The sequence below is a fragment of the Pagrus major genome, chromosome 8 (assembly GCF_040436345.1).
Source record: "Pagrus major chromosome 8, Pma_NU_1.0".
NCBI lineage: Eukaryota > Metazoa > Chordata > Actinopteri > Spariformes > Sparidae > Pagrus > Pagrus major.
The window spans coordinates 11930826-11941231 of NC_133222.1; positions in this window are offsets into that span (position 1 = coordinate 11930826).

Sequence of the window (10406 nt, forward strand, 5' to 3'; positions counted from 1 at the left end):
TCCTCTCACACACTTATTAGCATTCACTGCATTACAAAAGCCTTTTCACATCCCTGTCCCTTCAAACTAATAGTTTTCCTGGCAGCTGCGAGGCATGAAGAATAAAAGAAAAAAACAAAAAAAAACAATACATGTCTGCAGTCTGCGGGATGATACAGCCCTTTTCTTTGGCACAGCACGCACATTTCCACGGGATAGACTCGCCAATAGCCTAATTAAATAGAAAGCACAATTTGTCACATCAAGCAGCCAACAGCAGCAGCTTTCCAAACGCCAGAAGACTGCGCCCCCAAGTTACAACACAAACACATACACACACACACACACACACACACAGGCGAACAAAAATATGTTTATCTCTTCTGACAAACATCTGCAAAGCTGTTTAATCACCACAATCACAGTCGATGGTTGTTCACACGCCCGCATCGTTAGCGGCGATTAAATCAAGCCCCCTTCTGTCTCTTGACGCGAAAATGCCTCTGAACTCACCCGCCAGGAAGGACTTGAGATGTAAAGTTAGCGCCCCTCAGCAAAAGCACAATTCAGCGGGTCCACCGCGGTCTTCCATCTTTGATATCAGCGTGAGAAAACTAAAAAAAAAAAGAAAAAGAAAAAAGAAAGAAAGAAGAAAAAAGGAATAACACTCAGGTGTTTGGAGCAGGTAGTTTTGTGGAGTTCACGCTTCAACACGGAGCGACGCGCAGGAGTCAGGTGTAGTGAGAGGAGCCCGCCGCTGCTTCCTCCCTCTCTCCTCTCTCCTCTACTTCACTGGGTGAAGCGCGGCCCACTTTAAACTCTGGTGACGTCATGGGCGCTGATGCTGATGCTGCAACCCCTCACACACACACACACACACACACCTCTTCCCCATCACCATCACTCCCCCCTACACACACACACACACACACAAACACACACAAGGTCTTCTCCTTAAACATTATCCCATCTCCAATAACAACTTGTCAAGACACCTTGAACAGGTATGCAACCTGTTAAGGGTGACAAAAAATCCAGACACTCTTCCCTTGGATTGTCTGTCTGCGTGCCATACACAGCTGCCACATACAAAATTATATGAGGTGAAAATGTAAATTAAATTGCCCGGAAAGGCGTAATTATCATAATCAGCTCCTATATACTTCTGCAAGGGTGAACACTTCAGTTCTCCTCTGAACCAGGAATAAAATCAAGTCTGATCAAGTCCAGTGAGGTCTTCCTTCAGTGTTCAGATTGTTGTTGAGGATCCACCTGTAGCTGCTTGCTGACATTATATCCTCATCCCCCCCTGTGACGGATTTATACTCCAGTTTGGAGAGTCTTCGCATTTGTGTATCTATCTGAGCATGTTCCAGGCATCAGCAGCCTCATGCTTCGCAGTGCTGATGTTCCCCAGGGCTGACAAGATTACGCCATTTGATTTTCCACATGGAAGATTCGGAAACCTAGCGCTGAATTTAGTTTCTTACGCTGACATTTAACAGAGGCATGTTTCTGAGTGGGAGGTCAGAGGCTGGTGAGTGTGGTGGGCAGGTAAATGTTCCTTCTTTTTAAAGGATAAGTCTGGTGATGTTCTATATTTTTCTTATTGTGAACAAAGCCACTGAAAAAAACAAAAGCAACAACAAACCGATCTTGGTAACAAGCATTGTCTGTGCATCCAAAGCATGACGAGCTCCACTATTGTCTAAAAACTATTGAAAACACATCCATGAGCCACACTGTTGCTGCTTCAATACAATGAACACGGCAACTTCAGTTTGTTATGAGTCAATCCCACATACTGTCCTCTGTCTGCACCAGATTTGTGTTAATTCACGTCTGAATTAACACAATGCCAACAATAGTCCCCAATAAATGCATCATTTACTGCGGAATGAATGACACTGACTTCCTACTTTGGTGTTTTCATGGGCTTTATCGATGAAGAGAGAAAAAAACATATAGTCCAACACCAGTCTTTAAATTAAAGGAGCTATATGTAAGAATTTTAGTTTAAAACATTAAAAAAAATCACAAAAATTATCAACAGAATTTAAATAAACTAGCATTTTTAAAGTCTGTGTGTTGTGTTGAAGAGAAACAGTATCTGCTGAAGTTAGCATGCTGACCAGCTAGCCTCGACCTGTCCTGTCTCGTAATACCACTTTGTACCTCAAGAGGCGATAGTGAGAGTGCATTGTAACCACCAGCTCCAGGCAAGAAACCACGTTTGGAGGCAGAGAAATAATGTAATAAATATGGAAGAAAAACAAGAGATAACACTGACGTTGCTTTCTGGAGACAGCTCTTGGCGAGTAAAGGGATCGAGTTTGTACTGAACTCACAACATTTCATCTACATTGATAAGTAATGTTGGCGATACCTTAGAAATGGCAGCTAATTGTAGAACCTTGAGGCTACTGACTGTGTCAATATGTTTGTTAACGTAGCTGTGTGTTGAAAGAAATGTGCATTTTCTTGTCTGTTTTTTTTTTTTGCAATACAGATGTTAACCCCAAACTTGCTAGTGATACCCTTCAGGTGTCAATGCAGAATAGGGTAAAGACATGTTACTGGAAACGTATAATAAGAGGACTGAGAAGTAAAGCAAGACATAATCGGGGAACGAACAATTATTGTCCGCGGCTTAATATATAAATGCAGCAATCAGAAAAACATGTTCATTATGGCTCTCAACACTGAACAGATCTGTAGTTATCAACAGTACCAATCAACACATCTGCAGCCACTCAAATCTCGTTATTGGCCTTAACAAAACTCTGCTGAAACTGCTGGGCCACTCAGCTATCAAAATATGCTTTTAAAAAGTGTTGACAACCTATTAGTTTCCGAGCTCTGGTGCTTTTTTCAGTGCTTATGTGGAATGTCAAAATCACTGAAATAACTAAAAATCTGAACAAACTATGCTGTATGGAAGAAAAATGTAAAGGGTCAGCATCTGGTTTTCAAGTAATTATCTAAACCTCCCAGAGTTGACTAACTATCTCCATTTAATTGCAATTAGAACGTGGAACATGACCTGGTACACGAAGACGGCAGTGCAGGAAGTAACAAAACCCCAATGTTGAAATATTTTGTGTATGTGTATGAAGTAAAGACTGGTGTAAAATTAAAGGAAAAACCTGAAAAAATGAGTTGATTATACAACTAATGGTGGTTCTGTAATGCTGTCAGAGTCCGACTGTCTCCTTAGAGTGAAGAGTCACACGATGTTGTTCTGAATGATCATGTTTATCTTGTGATGAAGGATTTCTGAGCTGGTGATCTGGATGGCAATGCCCCATTCATACGACACAAGGACTCACTGAATGGTTTGATGAGTAAGAACATGATTCATATGTATTGGCCTTCGCAGCCACCAAATCTCAATCTGAATACCTGTAGAAGAAATTGAACTGACGTGTTAGACAGCAATACATCCCTCCAGTAGTGGATTGACGCTGTTCTGGTGGCACCATGTTGATTTTTCCTTTGTCAGCCATCTGTATGTATGTAAAAACAAAAGGGCCCTGCGAGTGCTATACTATGCATAATATGATTAGATTATTCTTTCTAATGCATTCATGTGCAAGCAATATTTAACTGTGGTTGAGGTGGAGCTAACTGTTTTGTATATAAAGCTCTTAACTAATGATTATTTCAATTATTGGCGGTGATTATTTTCAATTATCAATTAATTGTGTACATGTTTTTTTTATCGGCACATTGTTCATCCATGGATTTCATTTGGGAAAGGCTCCTTTTCACAGTGTAATGGAAGTCTCAATGATATCTAGTTGGACCAGCCCCTTTTGGTTAAGATATTATGAGCCTTGTTAATCATTTGTAATAAAAAAAATCAGTGGTAAACCTGCTCTCTGAAGTGTGTTCTTTCATTTTCTGGAGGTTTTTCCTTCATCAAAAGTCATATGATGTAGATACGTTAGGTTTTAGTGCATCTCCCATAGACTACAATACAGCTCTCACCACAGTCTGGCACCAAAACGAGATTTAGTGACATAATGACCTTTCCTTCTTTTTTAGGTCCCCCTACCTGTGTTGCCCATTTCCTATCACCTCTGCCCCTTATACAGCCCTGTGCATCTAATGATTGCCAACAAGTGTCCAAACTACATCAAATATCTCAACAAAATAATATCACAATATAAAACATTGTTCAATGCTGTGAAATGTCAGAAAATAGGGAGTAATATGCAACACACATCCCCACAGATCAAGATGTCTTGTTCAAATTTGTTGTCTTGTCTGAAACTGACAAATGATTCAGTTTTCTGTGATTTCAGTCAAGGAAAAGCAGCGAACCCTCACATTTGAGAAGCTGGAGCCATTAAATGTTTTTGAATGAAAATGAAAAATGACCAAAACAATCATTCATCACGGTAGTTGTTGATTCATTTTTGGTTAAAAATCCAGTTAATCCATTAAACACCTAATTGTTTCAGCTAATTGTACATAGTGTTGAGTAGTTTCATCTCTCCAATGCATCATCTTTTATGAGCCGTCCATGTGTAAGAGAGGGGTCTGGCTGCAGACCTCCAGTTTGGGGTCGCTTCCGGTGCAGCCTCCAGTCTCAGGCCGGCTCCAGTCTCCTCTCTTGATGTGTAAAGCTTCCTGTGAAATCAAGAACAGTTTCAAGTGGCATGAAATTGAAGTACTTAAGTAAAGCTAAGTATGTTGAGCATATACATTTAGTGTCTTTACATCACTACATATGAGTCGCTCTCAGGTGGATGCTGTCTGTGTATGATTTGCCCTCAACTTGAGCAGCTCGACATCCGCCCATACCAAACCTGCAGTAATCCCAGCGGTGTGCCCCAATTGTGTCTTTGTTCGTGTTTCAAAGTACTTGTTCTGCCTCGGTTCAGCCGAGTGTCGGACTTTTGTTTAGTTTATCAGAAATGTGTTTGCAGTCACATTCGGCGCATGCAGTCCTCTGTGTGCCGTCTTTGGCCCGGCTCCAGATGAACTACATCTGCCCAAAAGTAAAAGAAGACACAGTTGCCTTTGCCTCTGAATTAGCTCGCAGAGTTATCTTACCCAAACAGAAGGGCACAGCACCACCTCCATGTCGCCACTGGCTAAGGGACATTATGTTCTGTATGAAACACTTAAAAATCCATTACACCACTCAAGAATCTGTAAACAAATTCTTTTCGGGGTAAAATCCTCTCCTGAAGTAATTTGTTTTTTCCCTTTTGTTTTCTTTTGATCCTTTTCATGCATGGTTCATTACTGTAATCTTTTTTAAAAATTGCCTCCATCTATGCTGGCCATCAGTCAAGAAAAAAAAGATGTTGCTTAACATTTAAATAGCACAGAAGTTGGAGAAAAGTCTGCTTTAATCTGCACCTGCAGACTTCATCGTGCCCAGGGGGAGGACACTCAAGGTGAAGGAAACAATTATGTGAATTTAATTTACTAAAAATGGACCAACAATTACATTTGATTTGTGTTGCTGGTGATTCTGTTGAGTGTGGAGTGAATCTCAAGCACTTCAAATGAGATTCAACCACCAGATGAAAAGCAAATTATTTATTTTTGTAACCTACAAATGGTTATTTCAAGAACTGAAAGCAGTGCTCCAGTATTCATTTGTCCTCCCATGGCCATCCCATCCTGTGGCTGAATTTATGTCCTCGTCACTGGACAGATTTGCATGTTTGGGGCCCCAACTGTTGGCCTCTCTTCTCAGCCGGAGCAACTGTCTGCCGTTATCGGCTGCTTCAGAAGCTGCCTTTGTGGCCCGCTGTAATCCCTGACCACAAATCCCCAACTCCCCAAACAAAGTAGTGGTGGATGAGGCAACAAATCCACAGCATCAAACAAGACATAGCGTATTCTTGTTTTCCAGCACTGCAGCTCGTCCTCGATCAGTGCATCTCAGCTTGTTCCTTTCATGTCTCATCTGCTGTCTCCTCGTGGCACAGCTCTGTCTGCTGGATAAACAGTGTTGGACTCACAGTCTGGAGCTGTAGGTTCATGGTGGCCTATGTGACGGCTGCTCTAACTTTCAGTTACCATTTTCCCTGACATGTGTTTGCTCTGCAGTAATATTTGACCATTTTGCCTCTCCTTTTCTGACACTTAAAGGGTCGGTCCACACAAATTAAAAAAGACACATTATTTAAAACAGGAGATGTGACAGATGGGCTTTATAAGAAATAGATTTATTTTTCATATCGTGTGCACAACAGGAGCAGGAAAAGGGAATTTAGACATCTATGTGAGGGGTCTTTGGCTATTAGTATGTATTGGAGGTGAATCTTGTGGATGTTGTAATAACAACTGGAAAAAGCTAAAAAGGTTTTATTCAATCAGCTATTTTTTTTTTTAAGATTTAAAGCTTATTTTACTTTCCAACACTCAATCTGCAGCTGAAACATACATATATATTATGTACGTATGTATGGCCATGGAATCAGACATAGACACATCTGTCACCAGCTCAACTACATTTGAAAGTTAGGTTTGCAGCATAATATAGATGCTAAAAAACAAGAACCACAAAGAGAGAGAGGCAGAGAAGAAAATTGAGAGCAGAAAACCAAAACCAACACTGCATAAAACTCTGTGGTATTTGTTTACTACAAGTTTGACACGAACAAGATGATTGCCTCACAGAGATTTCGATTGAAGTCAAATGAGTGGAAAGAATAAATATATTTTTGTTTTCATCTGCCCGTGATATCTGTCTCTGAAATTTCTGCTGCATTAAAATAGAGATTGAAATGTAATTTCTTTCTCCTTTTTTTTTTTTTGGGGGGGGGGGGGGGGGGGGGGGGGTTCACAGTTTTTAAAAATGACATTCAGGAGAAGCAACACATTTAGAGCAACATCAACAGTCTCTGTTTCTCTGGATAATCCAAAGGACCTCACAGTCAACAGTTTTCATTGTAACTGCTTTTGAACAAAGAAATAGCCCTCATAAAAACTGTTGACAGTGAGGTCTGTGGATTATCCACAATATACCACAGACACTGAGTCTGGAAAGAATTGTTGCCGCTGAATTTTTTAAAGATCCCCTCCAGACATGTTGAGATATGTGAAAAATATTCCGCTATGAAATGTAATTTGGGTATAATTGAGTTTTCCACAAAATCTTGAATAAATTTGCAGGAAGATCTTAAAATTATACCTACCCGTTCTCCAGATCCAAATGATTCATGTTGAAGGTTATCCTGCTCGACATAACATGTGTAAGTTTGTGTACACTAGAGGTTTGAAGTTTCCACTTCACACCTGCCGTCAATTTGCATATTAGACTATGATTGATGTCCAAACAATGTCACAAATTCAGATTGGAAGGAGAGCACAGACACTTTCCCTCTTCAGAAAATTAATTTGAAAGCAGACTTCTAGTGTCAAACTGTGTACAAATGTCACTCTATCCAGAGAAACTCGAACATCCAAGTAAGTGACGATAAGAAATTACATATTTTGCAGCCTAGTCATTCTTTCAAATGTGTACATTTCATACATATCATATTTACATTTCTACAATATGTGTCATTTCAAGTCACATTACATGTGTATTAGCTGATTTCAATGTCAGAAGGATGAGGCGTTACAAGTGAGACAGCAACCAAGCAAGAAACAGCTGTTCAAGAGGGCTTGCAACATTTTTAAGCGTGAAACTGTTGGGTATTTTGAACAAGACGTCATAACATTTTCCAGCATATTTTTGATGAGACATTGGGACAATTTGCAGCCAAAAGCCGAGTACTTTTCAGGAGGCGTCTTGACAATATTCAGCCCTGTTGTGGAAACAAAACCAGTTATGCCAAAACCATGATCTTTCCCTAACCTTAACCATCCTGGTTTTTGTGCCTAGCCCTAACCAGACCATAAACACAACATTGGCACAGCATAAAATTGAACATAAACATAAACATTAAGTTTTAACATTTCCATGGTTTGCAGAAATTAACATAGCCAACATTTATCCTGGTGGTTGGGTCAGTCTGATTAGACGAGGTCAGGTATAAGTTGGGTGGAGCTCCAACTGTGGTAATAATGATCTAGACCTATTTTTCATGGGAAAGTGGCTTTAGGTCTAATTTTCCTAATTATTAGAGCAACACAAGTTAAGTTAGAGTACCATGGGTAAATTAATCCCAACTATCTGCATGATTACCGGAAGAGGAAAATTAGAAATTATGGAACATCATCATTCTATCAAACATAATCATTTCTTTATTAGACCACTTTTACCCTGCTCCCAACAAGTAATGTCATTTAAAATCCAAATGTTTATTTTCATAATCACTCTAAAAGTCTGGAACTACATTTAACATGTCAAGATTTGTTAACATTTTACATTTACCCACCTCTGGGTTGGCTGGAGGGACAGCTGGATGGGTGGGGGAGGGAAGAGAAGCGAGGTGTTGTCATTTAATTTACATTTATTTATTCATGAGGACAACGAACATTAATCAACATTTCTGTAAATGTGCCAGTGTTGGCCAGCTGGCTGTTTACACAATAAAATACAGATCCCAAGCTGAGCAAACTTGTTGTTGCTGTTGTTATGTAGTCATCTCTGTATATTGTCATCATTATTTGATATTCTGATAGATGATGCACTTCAGAGATTGTGTTGGAAATGCTGCATGCATATTTCTTTTCCCTTTTAGACTCCATGCATTCCCACGAGTCAAATGTAGTCAAAACAATATTCTGCTTTTATAAACTTTATTTAGGTTTTTCCATATGGAGGAATAGGTACACAGTTATAGGTGACATCTCCTTTTTCAAAGCCTCCTGGAACTTTATGGCGGCCAAAAGAAAGCACCTATTGTATTTAAATGATAAGATGAAAAATGGTGCGATACGGAAGCCAAAAATGCCACAAAACAAATTCTAGCAAATCAATTTTCTTTACCTGAGCTAATCAGTTTTCTCTCCTGTTTTTACAACTCCAGATTTAGAAATACTTTATTGATCCCCGTGAGCGAAACTGCATACAGGTCCGGTTTGTAAGAAAGTTAATTTTTGAGTCTCATTCCTAACACATCAAATACTGACACTTTGGGATGGTGGCTGACTCGACCTACAATCTCAGAACGTCGGTATATGACGAGTTAGGAATCAGACTCAAAACTGGACCTGATATTAGCTGATATCTCCCACAGGGGTCAATAAAGTATTTCTGATTCTGATTCTGACGTCGTTTAAAGGTGCTAATTTTAAGAAAAGTTGATTTTTTAGTGTCATTCCCAACTCGTCAAATAACGACGCTTTGGGATTGTAGGACGGGTCGACCGCCATCCCAAAACGTCAGTATTATAAAAGTTGGGAACGAGACTCAAAAAATAACTTTTCTTACAATTAGCACCTTTAAGATCAGGTGAAAAAATGTTTTGTCTGTTTGATAATCTTTCTCTGTTTCTTAAATTCCTTTTCCCATTTGGCTCTTGGGGCTTCGGTTGAAGTTTCTTTTTAAGAGTGTAGGTCAGTGGTTTCCAACCTTATCTACCTGTTTATACACTGTGAGCAGTTCAGTGAAGTTATTTTAAGTTTTTTCACAAGAACAAAAGCAAAGACTAAATGTACTTTCGTAAAGCAGAATTGTATTTAGCTTCAGTTCTAATAATCATCTTGCGGCAAGTTGCTGGGGCCCTGAAGAAAAACAACTGCTGTAGAAGTTTTATGGTCCATGTGGGAGACCAGGATTGTACTCAGGTCGGTTATGCTCGAGTTGCTGCAACCCAATTTGTCAAAACCAAGTTAGAATTCACATGGCTCCTGTCCACGGGCTCCAGATTATACACGACCACTCTCCTCCTTTCTGTCAGTCCTGGTTTATGGAGAAAAATATGATTTTGGCAGCAAGGTGCTTTTGGTAAACCAGGCACGGCTCATCAGTGGCCTTGTGTCTGTCAGGACAATGTGTCGAGACTTCAGAGCAGATTGTAAAAATGGCAGCCAGTTTCAGGTTCTGCTTGATATCTAATCTACATGGTACGGTCAGGCTGACAGCTGACACATCATTCACAAGGGAAGGTGATCCGCTGCTGTCTCACCGGGGGAACCATTCAATTCCAAGTTCTGATTAATTGTTCCCGCAGAGGTCAAACCGTCTGCCTGATACAATCTGTGCCCCAAATTAAAGGATGATCAAAAAGTTTTTCCATTTTATGATCTATCTATCAGAAAGTTTAATAGATGAATGAGTACTCAATTTAAAGTTCAGATTGTAGTGCTACGAGATGGTAAAATTGTTAAAATAGCTTTGTTATATGCAAAAGCCATTTGATTATTTTTGTAAGTCTGTAAAAGGTATGGGCAAGGCATTGATGGAAAAAGAAAGGTATAGTGTAAAGGTTGGACCTCCTGTACGATATGAAAAGGATCATCGACACCAGCCTCTCATCAACAACCCTCTCACCAGCCAGAGAGTCTGT